The following is a 14,506-nucleotide window of genomic DNA, read 5'->3' as shown; positions in this document are numbered from 1 at the left end:
GTTTCAAACATTAGAGGCGCCTGAGAGTAAAACAGCACTGTTTTTTAAAAAACTTCTTTCAACTCAACATAAACACCTCGAAGCTGCCTGCTCTCCTTTTCTCCATTTGCCTGCTCTCCTTTTCTCCATTCATCCTGGATCTAGCTTCCCACAGCAAGAAAGAAATCGAGCATTTGTAGAAACCCTACTGTGGGCTGGACTGCATGTTTTGTAGTTAAATCTCATGACATCCTCCCTCTAACCACCTTATGAAACAGACATTGTCTCGGTTTTTGAAATGAGCAACCAGGCATAGAAAGGTCAAGTACCTCTTCAAGATCAGAAAGCACAAAATATGTTCTCTCAATCCTAAAGGAAATCAACGCTGAATATTCATTGGAAGAACTGATGCTGAAGCTGAAGTTCTCATACTTTGACTACCTGACGAGAGGAGCCAACTCATTGGAAAAGACCCTGATGCTGGGAGAGATTGAGGGCAGGAGGAGAAGGGGGCGGCAGAGGATGAGATGGTTGGATGGCATCACCAACTCGATGGACATGAGTTTGAGCAAGCTCAGGGAGATAGTGAAGGCCAGGGAAGACTGGCATGTTGCAGTCCATGGGGTTGCAAAGAAGTGGACATGACTGAGCCCCTGAACAACAACAAAGAAGACAAAGAAGCGAATTTTGAGCTCGAGGTTGCTTGAATCAAAGTTTACTGCCCCTTTCATCATATTCCATCTACTGTCCAGATCAGTCTGCACGTGTCTGACCTGATACCTGATGTTATAAGTCAATGGTCCCAGGCATCCGTGCTTCAGTGCTCTCGGGATGCCTCCCTGCACAGACGCACCATCCAACGGGGGCCTTCTGCTCTGATGTCTGCTCCTTTCTCTAGACAGTTGCTCTGAGAGTCAGCACTCCACTCTCTGTGCCTACAGTCAAAGTCCTCTGCTAATCCTCTGATGTATTTGACTAAAGACCCTGCCTGGAGGTTCAAGAGGGAGGGGACCTACTTATACCTATGGCTGATTCATGTTGAGGCAGAAACCAACACAGTGTTGTAAAGCAATTATCCTTCAATTAAAAATAAACAAATTTTAAAAATAAAGGCCCTGCTTGGACGTACATCCTCTTTATAAAATCATCCATCCTCCCTTTACGCTAGCAGTTTATGCAGAGAATAGGGAAGCATTCATGATAGCTGCCTCCTGTCTGACTTTTCCACGGACTGTTTGATCCCATACCCTGCTCCCTCCTCATTTAGCTCCCGTTGGGAGGACTCTAATTCCAGAAGCGGCTGGAACCTATAGATAATGTTCTACCAGAGCGTCTACCACAATCTCAGACAGAAATTTAGATGTCTAATGTTCAACTGTCAAAACACTTAAGGAAAAACTTCTAGAAGAGAAAAAGAGAGAAGTGCAGAATTACAGTTAAATATTTCAGTGTTTCCATCTTAATACTTGGTAGAATATATAAGTAAAAATTCAGCTGGTTAACAGTTGCTCCGTCACTTCTGACTTTTTGCGCCCCATGGACTGTAGCCCACCAGACTCCTCTGTCCGTGGGATTTTCCAGACAAGAATACTGGAGTGGGTTGCTATTTCCTCCTCCAGGGGATCTTCCCGACCCAGGGATCAAACCCAGGCAGACTCTTTACCATCTGAGCTACCCAGGGAATCATGGTTGATGTAACTATCAACCAATTTAGTTTATATCTATAGAAAAACAGATGCCAAATTCACAGAGTACAAACTCTTTCCAGTACACATGGGTTGTTTACCACTATAAAGCATATGTTGGCTATAAAATAAATATCAACAAATTAACAAGGATTGAAATCAAGCAGAACATGTTCTCAGACTGATGAATTAAATTACAAAATAACAACTATTTGGAAATTAAAGAAGATAAATAATTCATGAAGAAAAAAATCATAGAGTATAGCAAATATCTCTAACTGAATAAAAACGAAAACAAAGCATATCAAAATTTTTTAAGATACAGCTAAAGGAATATTAAATGAAACATGCGGATTTAAGTGTTTTTATTAATAGAAAGTCCAAAATCAACAATACAAGCTTCCATCTTACAAACTGAGGGAAGAGGAGGAGAGAAAATTAAATCCAAAATAAATAAAAGAAAGAAAATGATAAAGATGAAACCAGGAAACAGTGAAATAGAAAATACAGAAATAATTTAAAAATTCAATGAAACCATAGCTAGTTATTTTTAAAAAATGAATAAAACTGACAAACCTCTCACTAAAGATCATAAAATTCAGGAATAATATATACTTTTCAGAAACTAAAGGCCAATATAGGAATATTATGAATAATTATGCTAACAATTATGCTAATAATTATGCTAAATTCGAAAATCTAGATGTAATGGATAAATACTTTGAAAAAGAAATTTGCCAAAACTGACACCAGAAGAAATTAACCATCTAAACAGCCCTTTGCCCTCTATTCATTAAATAAACTGAATGTGCAATTAAGCATCTCTCCCCCATCAAAAAAAATAAAAACAAAACAAAACTTCCAGACCCATATGGCTTTACTGGTTACTTTTTTAGAATTAAGAACCTCCCTCCCACCCTCCCTATCCCACCCCTCTAGGTCATCACAGAGCGCTGAGCTGAGCTCCCTATGTATACAGCAGCTTCCTCCTTGCTATCTATTTTACACACGGTAACGTATATAAGTCCATGCCACTCTCTAAATTTGTCCCACCCTCTCCTTCCCCCACTGGGTCAAGTCCCTTCTCTGTGTCTCTCTTCCTGCCCTGCAAATAGGTTCATCAGTACCATTTTTCACATTGCTGTATGGCTGAAACCAACATATCATAGTAAAGTAATTGTCTTTCAAATAAAAATTTAAAAGAAAAGGAAAACAAATATCATGCATAAATTTCAGGAAGAAAAAATAAACATTTTCCAACACGTTATTTAAGGCAAGTATTTCACTGATAACAAAACAGTAAAAGAATATTACAAAAAAGAATCAATATCCCTCACAGAATTCCAAACAAAATTTTAAGAATATTTAATTTTAGAAATATGTAAACATCATGGTATATCAAGTAGATTTTATTCCAAAAATATAAAATTAGTCTAACTTTCAAAAATCAGTGGAGGTAATTCACAACATTAACAGAACAAAAGAGAAAAACCATATGACCATCTCAATAGATGCAGAAAATAGCAACAACATTGAACACTCATTTCTTACAAACAGCCTCAGTAAATTAGGAACAAAGGGGATTTTCAACTTTGTTATTTTTATCAACAAAAATAAATCTTCAGCTAATATCAAACTTACTGGTAAAAGACTGAATACTTGCTACTTAAAATCAGGAACAATGCAAAGCTTTCTATTCAACACTGTACTGGAATTCCTAAGCAGTGCAATACGACGGGGTGGGGGTGGGGGTTCGGGGAAGGCACGATGATTGAAGTAGCGCTCTGTTCACTAATGACATGACCCGTATACACAGACCTTCCAAAGAAAAGCTATAGCAAAGCTATGAGAGCTCGGCAAGTGAGTCTACCTGGGTCACAATAAATAAGATTAATATAACGCATTGCTATACCCTTTTTTAAACATATATGAGTCACCTTCAATTGCGTGCTTCAGAATACACTTTTCCACTTTTCTCTAGGTTTAGAGAGAGTAGTCTTGACTTTTTAAATTAAAAATTGTATTGGGGTAGGGCTCCGTCACAACGTTTTGTTAGCTTCTGCTGTGAACGCACATACATGCACACCCCCAGTGTTCACTACAGCACTGTTTCCAATAGCCTGGTCTCGGAAGCAACTTGCACGCGCGCCAAGTGACTTCAGTCACATCTGACCCCTTGCGACCCTGTGGACAGTAGCCCGCCAGGCTCCTCTGTCCATGGGATTTCCCAGGCAGGAATACTGGAGTGGGTGGCCAATTCTTTCTCCAGGGGATCTTCCTGACTCAGGGATCAAACCCATGTCTCTTCTGTCTCCAGCAATGGCAGGCGGGTTCTTGACTACGAAATGTCGATAGACAGATGAACAGATAAAGAAGACGTGGTGTATATACACAGTGGAATATTAGCCAAAAAAAGGGATGAAACTGGGTCACTGGAGAAATATGGATGGATCTAGAGACTGCCATACAGAGAGAAGTGAGTCAGAAAGAGAAACACAGGTATCACAGATTAACACATATGTGTGCGATCTCAATTTGTACATGCTTAAAAATCGGAAAATAATATTTTTAAAAACTGGATAGTATTTCACAGTGCGGTTCTCACATGTTTCAAACACACGACGAGATATGACAAAATATGTTTTGACAAGAATCAAGAGATTCTGAGGACATTAGAGAATCGAGAATATAGATTAGCAGAGACAACCTCTCTTAGGGGCAGTTAAGTCTTACCACAAGTATCACTCAAAAACCCAACAATATAGACATTACTCTCACAGAAAAGTTGAAAATGAGATATAATGACAGGCCCCTGTTACTACCAATTAAGAGAGGTAATATCACGTTCAGTTTATGGAAACTGAATTCCAGCATGGAGACATTAACTACCAATCGGGAGAGAGATGCCATGCACATTAAGAAGTCCTGGAGGGAAGAATAATAATATGGGCCCTAAATCAGTTATGCTACGGGATCTAACATCATTTCAGCACCTGTAATTTGTCATTATTATTAAGCCATGAAATGAAAAGGTGAGCCAAATGGTATGTGCTTTCCAGTGGTAAGTTTTTGTTGGAATGAGACACTGGGCCACCAGAGCCGCTAAAATATTTTTTAATGAATTCATAAAGAAAATCCAGACACTCAAAAATAACAAGGCCTACAACAGTGCATTTCAGCAGAGTTTGCTGAAGGGGAATCAATATTTTTCCTTGAGACTCACTTCCTCTGATTCTCTCCTGCAAGTATAGACATTAGAAAGTAAAGAGATCATTAGTTCTCTCTTACACATTAATGAGTAAAAGGCAGATGTTTCAAATTTAAGACCAGGATTTGTGATAGAACCGCTTCTCAAACAGGCGAGTTGGCTTCATATGCTCCAGGGAATATAGCAGCAGGAATAATTTTTCATGTGTTCCTTAAGTAGAATGACAAACATGTACAGAAACTTTATCACCAAGTTAAAATGATCACAGCTGCGAATAAATGATTAAAATCATATAAAAATTATTACAACTCCAAAGTTTTATTTTCTATTAAACTTCATGTAACAATGGTTAATTATTCCTGAGAAATGCCAGGTAATATGGCTATTACTACTGCTGCTAACACTAATAATAATAAAGACTTTGCTTATAATAAGTATTTACTATGCACCGCATGCTACGCTATGAAGCTTTCAATCATCATAACAACTTCATGAGGAATGGATCATTATTATTACTATTATTCCCCATCTGGGAGGTCAAACAATCCAGGCATAAAGAGTTTAAATTGTTGCCCAGGTCTTTAGCTGCTAGTAAATGGTATGGTTGACTAACACAACATTGTTAATCAACTATACTTCAACATAAAATAAAAAGCTTAAAAAAATAGTATGGTTGAACTTCATAAACAAGTTTGTCAGGGTCGAGATTCACAAATAAGCATGTCATACTCTGAAGATTAAGTTTTTAAACACGATGATGTTCTGCATAATAGAGACAAAAGGAAAATACCCAGAAGTACTAAACCGTCTATAGCTTCTCCCCCATCCTTTCAAGCTTGAAGCACAAAGGAAAAGTAGAAAAAGCCACGGTGGCAATTTGGAATTAAGACGTCTCTACTCTCTGAGAAAGGTTGTTCTTAACAGTCTGCGGTGTGAGGGTCAACTGCTAAGGCTTACTCAAGTTACACAATCCTATTGGAATAGTCACATGGAAAGTAATCAGAATGGATCAATCCTATTAGAGTCTATCTGAAAAAGATTTCTAGATATAAAGTTCATAGGTTCATACTTAAACACACACATCCTTTCTTGCAATTCCTTGAGTTAGTATACCGTAATCAACACTTTCTACATTCTTGGTTCTCAGTTAAGGGAAAAAAGAAAGAAAAAAACAATTCGACAAAATTGCCATGGAGAAGTGAAAATCAAATCGCTTCTAAACACATATAACAGTAGGGAGGATGGCTGTTGTGGGGAAAACAGCTCTGGGCTGAGTGTGTGAGGAGACTTGGCTAATGGCGAACTGTGGCAAAGGCTAATTATTCATGTAGAATTACAGAGACTCCTGAGGAAGTCTGAATCCACTCTGCCTGCCCCACGCTACCAGGGAGCCTTAATCCAAACAATTCTAGATAAATGGGTCTCTTCTTTGTTTTAAGGAAATCTCCAGAGTCTCAGGTTTCGAAGCTGCCCTCACTTGCACATTTCATATATTTTCCTCAACGTTCATAAATCTCTCTTTTTATTAAGTAAATCTAACTTTCCCATAAGAGTAGGGGGTTTGGAGGAGAAATATTATACAAACTTTCTCTATTTCCCCAAAGTTCCAACATAACCGTAGGAAAATACTGGTGATCTTGCAGTATCTAGCAGTGAAAGGACCGCTTGTCCTCCATTTTTACCTACCGGTATCACTTTTCAAACAAAAACACTCACAGACACACAGCCCACACAGAGGTCTTCCCTAATAAGCTGCTGGCTTAGCCGTTACGTCGTGTCCAACTCTGGTGACCCTGTGGACTGGAGCTTGCCAGAGCTCTGTCCATGGGGTTCTCCAGGCAAGAATACTGGAGTGGGTTGTCATTTCCTCCTCCAGGGGATCTTCCCGATGCAGTGATAAATTCTGGGACCATTTCATTCAGAACCAGTCCTCCTCTGCTTCTCACGTGTGATCTCTGGAAGACACAGCACATTTCCCATATGAACGCATGCTACCTATTCAACACGTGCTCTGGGATTTCCTCTCCAAGCGTGCTACTCCCTTGTAGCAGATGACTATGACCACTCACAAGATTTAGAAAACACACAGATGGTAAAACCAATAAACATACGTATTAAAATAGCTCCTCCAAACATATTATGCCACTGAATCCAACAACTTAGGTGAAACGGACGAATTTCTCAAAGAGCAAGCTATCGAAATCCATTCAAGAACCTTTGACTAATAAAAACACTCAGAATACTTCCTAAATCTGACAAAGTGAAAGTGTTAGTCACTTAGAGTGTCCGACTCTTTGTGACCCCATGGACTGTAGCCCACCAGGCTGCTCGGTCCATGGAACTCTCCAGGCAAGAATACTGGAGTGGGTTGCCATTGCCTTCTGCAGGGGATCTTCCTGACCCAGGTCCCCGCATTGCAGGCAGATTCTTTACTAGATGAGTCACTGTGGAAGCCCTCACCTGACAAAAGGAGTCTACAAAACCCACCCAGTTTACATCACACATGGGGATAAAAGATTGGATGGTTTCCTCCAGGATTTGTAATGAAGCAATAACATCTGTGCTCACCCTTTGTTTAATGTTTTCCTGGAAGTTCTGGGGGAATGCAATAGGGTAAGAAAAGAAAACGCACACAGATTGGAAAAATGTAAAGAGAGAAAAAAAAAAGTGAGTTTAGTGAGCTTGCAGAACATAGGACAAAAATAAATTATATTTCTATATTAGTAATGAACAATCAGAAAGCAAACTTTTAAAAGAATGCCATCTACAATAGCACTGCCAATATGTGAAAACTCATCAATTGCAGAAACTAAACTGTACGTGCAACTCATTTCCTTAACAAAACTGTAAAAAGGAATTTAACTGAAACGTTATACACAATATTACTGGTACAGTAAATCAAACAAGGTCAGAGTTGACAACGTTGCCATTTCTGTATATCTTTTTCCACTGGAATCAAAATGCTGTTCTTATGATAAATACAGTTCGCATATTATAACCGTCAGCGTATAGTGCAAATTACGTTAAGTCATTCTACATCAAGAATAAAGAGAAAAGGGCCTAGTCAACAGACACTGGATGGGAAAACGCATCCACAGAATTTTATCTGTCTACATGGAGAGCATGAGAGACAAGAAAGTATGCTTTGAGCTTGAGTTTCCTAAGAAAGAAAATAGGGACTTCGGGGCACCTCTATGTGAAAGAAAGCTGAGTCTGGATTTGAAACACGTTAAGTCTTCAGAGGCAGCACAACTTGTCTGAAGGCTGGAAATACAGACTTCGGCCCCTGCACACACAGTCTTCATTCCGTTTAGAGCTGTGCAGCCCAACTGAGCCTTCCGCGAGAGTAAGAATGTTCCCTATCCACACTGTCCAACATGGCGGTCACTCCCTGCGTGTGTCAGCTCAGCACCTGAAATGTGTTTGGCTGATAAAGAAACTTAATTCAAATCAGTTTAAACTGAACTAGCCGCACATGGCTAGACAGGTTTAAAGGCTCGTTATTCATTCAACAGTCCAACCAAGAAACTCCAGATAAGCCTGTCTCCTTCACTTTCTATTTTTCCATTCAGTCATTTACTGAACGAACATGGCTTACTTACTCTGCTTTGTTCATTATTGTGTACCCACCATTTAGCGCAAACAAGGTCCTCATCCTCATGAAATTTATGTTCTAATGAATCCTGTTAAGGCAAGAATACTGAAGTGGCTTGCCATTCCCTTCTCCCATTAGGTCATTAGGTGCCCAATATGCTACTGGAGATCAGTGGAGAAATAACTCCAGAAAGAATGAAGGGATGGAGCCAAAGCAAAACCAATACCTAGCTGTGGATGTGACTGGTGATAGAAGCAATATCCGATGCTGTAAAGAACAATACTGCATAGGAACCTGGAATGTCAGGTCCATGAATCAAGGCAAATTGGAAGTGGACAAACAGGAGATGGCAAGGGTGAGTGTCGACATTCTAGGAATCAGCGAACTAAAATGGACTGGAATGGGAGAATTTAACTCAGATGACCATTACATCTACTACTGTGGGCAGGAATCCCTCAGAAGAAACGGAGTAGCTATCATGGTCAACAAAAGAGTCCAAAATGCAGTACTTGGATGCAATCTCAAAAATGACAGAATGATTTCTGTTCATCTCCAAGGCAAACCATTCAATATCACAGTTATCCAAGTCTATACCCCAACCAGTAACGCTGAAGCAACTGAAGTTGAACGGTTTTATGAAGACCTACAAGACCTTTTAGAACTAACACCCACAAAAGATGTCCTTTTCATTATAGGGGACTGGAATGCAAAAGTAGGAAGTCAAGAAACACCTGGAGCAACAGGCAAATTTGGCCTTGAAATGCCGAATGGAGCAGGGCAAAGACTAATAGAGTTTTGCCAAGAAAATGCACTGGTCATAGCAAACACCCTCTTCCAACAACACAAGAGAAGACTCTACACATGGACATCACCAGATGGTCAACACTGAAATCAGACTGATTATATTCTTTGCAGCCAAAGATGGAGAAGCTCTATACAGTCAACAAAAACAAGACTGGGAGCTGACTGGGGCTCAGATCATGAACTCCTTATTGCCAAATTCAGACTTAAATTGAAGAAAGTAGGGAAAACCGGTAGACCATTCAGGTATGACCCAAATCAAATCCGTTATGATTATACAGTGGAAGTGAGAAATAGATTTAAGGGTCTAGATCTGATAGATAGAGTGCCTAATGAACTATGGAATGAGGTTCATGACATTGTACAGGAGATAGGGATCAAGACCATCCCCATGGAAAAGAAATGCAAAAAAGCAAAATGGCTGTCTGGGGAGGCCTTACAAAGAGCTGTGAAAAGAAGAGACGCGAAAAGCAAAGGAGAAAAGGAAAGATATAAGCATCTGAATGCAGAGTTCCAAAGAATAGCAAGAAGAGATAAGAAAGCCTTCTTCAGCGATCAATGCAAAGAAATAGAGGAAAAGAACAGAATGGGAAAGACTAGAGATCTCTTCAAGAAAATTAGAGGTACCAAGGGAACATTTCATGTAAAGATGGGCTCAATAAAGGACAGAAATGGTATGGACCTAACAGAAGCAGAAGATATTAAGAAGAGGTGGCAAGAATACATGGAAGAACTGTACAAAAAAGATCTTCACGACCGAGATAATCATGATGATGTGATCACTAATCTAGAACCAGACATCTTGGAATGTGAAGTCAAGTGGGCCTTAAGAAAGCATCACCACAAACAAAGCTAGTGGAGGTGATGGAATTCCAGTTGAGCTGTTTCAAATCCTGAAAGATGATGCTGTGAAAGTGCTGCACTTAATATGCCAGCAAATTTGGAAAACTCAGCAGTGGCCACAGGACTGGAAAAGGTCAGTGTTCATTCCAATTCTAAAGAAAGGCAATGCCAAAGAATGCTCAAACTACCGCACAATTGCACTCATCTCACATGCTAGTAAAGTAATGCTCAAAATTCTCCAAGCCAGACTTCAGCAATACATGAACCGTGAACTCCCTGATGTTCAAGCTGGTTTTAGAAAAGGCAGAGGAACCAGAGATCAAATTGCCAACATCTGCTGGATCATGGAAAAAGCAAGAGAGTTCCAGAAAACATCTATTTCTGCCTTATTGACTATGCCAAAGCGTTTGACTGTGTGGATCACAATAAACTGTGGAAAATTCTGAAAGAGATGGGAATACAGACCACCTGACCTGCCTCTTGAGAAATCTGTATGCAGGTCAGGAAGCAACAGTTAGAACTGGACATGGAACAACAGACTGGTTCCAAATAGGAAAAGGAGTATGTCAAGGCTGTATATTGTCATCCTGCTTATTTAACTTCTATGCAGAGTACATCATGAGAAACGCTGGACTGGAAGAAACACAAGCTGGAATCAAGATTGCTGGGAGAAATATCAATAACCTCAGATATGCAGATGACACCACCCTTATGGCAGAAAGTGAAGAGGAGCTAAAAGCCTCTTGATGAAAGTGAAAGAGGAGAGTGAAAAAGTTGGCTTAAAGCTCAACATTCAGAAAACGAAGATCATGGCATCCGGTCCCATCACTTCATGGGAAATAGATGGGGAAACTGGAAACAGTGACAGACTTTATTTTTTGGGCTCCAAAATCACTGCAGATGGTAACTGCAGCCATGAAATGAAAAGACGTTTACTCCTTGGAAGAAAAGTTATACCCAATCTAGATAGCATATTCAAAAGCTGAGACATTACTTTGTCGACTAAGGTCCGTCTAGTCAAGGCTATGGTTTTTCCAGTAGTCATGTATGGATGTGAGAGTTGGACTGTGAATAAAGCTGAGCACCGAAGAATTGATGCGTTTGAACTGTGGTGTTGGAGAAGACTCTTGAAGGTCCCTAGGACTGCAAGGAGATCCAACCAGTCTGTTCTGAAGATCAGCCCTGGAATTTCTTTGGAAGGAATGATGCTAAAGCTGAAACTCCAGTACTTTGGCCACCTCATGCGAAGAGTTGACTCATTGGAAAAGACTTTGATGCTGGGAGGGATTGGGGGCAGGAGATGATGGGGACAACCCAGGATGAGATGGCTGGATGGCATCACTGACTCGATGCACGTGAGTCTGAGTGAACTCCGGGAGATGGTGATGGACAGGAAGGCCTGGCGTGCTGCGATTCATGGGGTCGCAAAGAGTGGGACACGACTGAGCGACTGAACTGACTGAACTGAATGAATCCTGTTAATCACCAAACCCTAATTATAGTCTCAACTGAAACTTTATTCAACATTATCCACTTCATTGCTGCTATTTTCAACATAGCCTCAAAATCATTAAATTCATCCCAAAGGATGAAATAATCCAAACATTTTGTCTTGGTTTTTGCTGTTGCTGTTTGTTTTTGGTGTTGTGAAAAGAAAATCAAAGTTGCTCTATAATCAGTTCTGGTGTCAAGATATTATACTCTAAAATGCTAAGTTTATGAGTTTCTCAACACGAAGACATTAAATGTTCAAGGTATCATTTCACGTGATGCTTTTTTTTTTTTCATTGCCAAGGAAAAGCTGACAATAAATGTTGGTTGAAGTACACAGCAAGCTTTGATTCAGGCCTCATAGTGTTCACACTGACGTGGGTCTATACGTTATTTAACTATGCTCATATTTATGTCTATCTTTCCATCCCTAGGTCAGAAAAATCCCCTGGAGGCAGAAATGGCCATCCACACCAGTACTCTTGCCTGGAGAATCCCCTGAAGAGCGGAGCCTGGCGGGCTGCAGTCCGTGGGGTCGCAGAGAGTCAGACACGACTGTGCGTGAGCACAAGCGCATGATTTGTCATCGATTATGTATTTTTATCCAGGTTAAAATAATCATCTTACAGAGAAAAACTCATCTGAAGTAGCCCTAATTCTTCAAAGACTCGGTGAAATTGTCCATTATATTTGAAGCTGCAAGTGATAACGTACACAGCGTATGTAGAAGTGTTTCCCATGCAAAGCACACAGCATAGCTTCCAAATGGCGTTTCATTAGAATTGTCTTTAGATAATTTGATAATAAAACCATGGTAATCAGACTGAAAGTTTTAATTAGCAGAGCATGGTTTTGAGTCACGGAGGCGAGAAGAAAAACTTGTCAAAGATTTTATCTTATGATTGCAAATCCATCCAGGGCTCGAAATTTGTCAGAGAAACCCACAGAACAATCCTGGGGGAAACCAAGAGCGTTTATTAAGGAAACACGGACCTCATACAAGTGTCAAAAGGATAGGAAGCCGACGTCTGCGAGTCTTAGACTGTTAAAAAGACCCGCTTTCAGGGCCCGCGCTCTGCCTCTCTGGGACACCCAGAGGAATTATTAGAGCCTTGGAACAGCAAGCTTCATCACCGTAGAGGTAATAAGACTTGTTTTCTGTTCACTTTCTGGTTATCACTATTTAAAAGCGGTGAAATGCTGATATCCCCAGTACGCTAATGAAAGATGGGGTAACTAAATCTCATCTCTTGAGTCTGAAATCGCTAACCTCTTAGCAGAGTCAACAGGAATGACACGAATGATTTCACTTTTGCGCTCATGATGGAAAGTAACTCACGATGTCAAAAACTTGCTACAGTTTAAAGAAATGGGGTGGGGTGGGGGAGAAATATTTCCAACCTAACATCATTGAGACAGAATCAAAATAATGTGCGCTGATGGGTCAGAAATAAAAAAGTACCACAATGTGCTGTAGCCATGAAGTAGTTTAACATATGGCTATGTGCATAGCATATTAACCGGCGTTTGGCCGCACCTTTTGTAACACAGAAAACAAATCAAGGGAGCAAGCCAGTCGTGTGCAGCGGCTCCTAAACTTTTTGGCACCAACGACCAGTTTCGTGGGAGACAAGTTTTCCACGGACTGGCCAGGGGGATGGTTTCAGGATGATTCAACCACATCTACATTTATTGTGCACTTTATTCCTAATCTAATGCCACCGCTGATCTGTCAGAGGTCCCTGACCCGGAGGCTGGGGACCCCTGATCTAGAGAGAATATTGGAACCTCTGGAAACCCGGAGAAGGAAAGGCTTTTGACACCCATCTGCAGGCATAAAGTCACAGGATCCAGCTCACGCAAGCAGGCATTAAACCTGCTTTATCATCATTGATCCTGAATCCTGTACACAGAGGGAGGTACTAAGTCATCAGCCCTTCTAGCCTCGAAAGGGTTCTGCTGCTGTATCAGCAGGGAGCTTAATTTCCATCGTGAACAAATGGTGCTTTGAGAAACTGCACATCCAACTTGTTGACTGTTTTTATTAGTGTGGTTTTCTTGGTAACTAATACAGGAGTTGAAGAAGTCGTTGTTTGGACCTCAGAACCCGTGAGTCAGGCCGCTGGTAACAAAAGAGGGCTCTATGCAGATAACCTGTTGTTGGTATTTCTGTAGAGGTAATTTCTCTCAACAGCAGCATCTGGCAAACTTTTGGTCATAATTTAATTTCCCCAAACTTGCCTGAATATAAGAATCTCCTGGAATGATTGTTAAATATGGGTTGTGAAGAGCCTCCCATGGGGATTCTGATCCAGTGAGGAGGGTCTCAGAATCTGAATTTTTAACTTTTAAGGAATGTTGCCCTAAGTTATCACCCTGCTGCAACCAACAATGAGAAAGCAGAGCTAGAACTGGGGTCTGAGCAAGTCCATTAAATCCTGCTTACAACTAGCTCCTGTCAGCTTCTCTATAGCTCTTAGAGTCTTATGGAGATGTTTCCAGACAGTTGCACATTTATCCAAACTCTGATGTACAGGATGGATAAACAATAAGGTGCCACGGTATAGGATAGGCAATGATATTCATGACCCTGTGATAAACCAGGATGGGAAAGATATGAAGAAAGAATATAAGTGCACGTAATTGTACTTTGCAGAAATGAACACATCATAAATCAGCTATACGTCAATACAATTAAAAAATAGAAAAAGAAAGAAAGCTGCCCATCTGATTTTTTATAAAATAAGGCAGAGGAGACTCTGTACCATGTAAAGCAGTCTTCACGTTTATCACTGGCTTCCACACTGTAACAGCTTCAAAAATAGCTTGTTCATCTTCTGGGCACTCTAAAATGGATGTGGTTCAGGGTTCCAGGAACCAGACTCTGTGATGGAGATGTGTGTG

Source organism: Ovis aries, chromosome 11 (genome assembly GCF_016772045.2).
Source record: "Ovis aries strain OAR_USU_Benz2616 breed Rambouillet chromosome 11, ARS-UI_Ramb_v3.0, whole genome shotgun sequence".
NCBI classification, from domain to species: Eukaryota; Metazoa; Chordata; class Mammalia; order Artiodactyla; family Bovidae; genus Ovis; species Ovis aries.
This window is presented reverse-complemented; position numbering follows the sequence as displayed.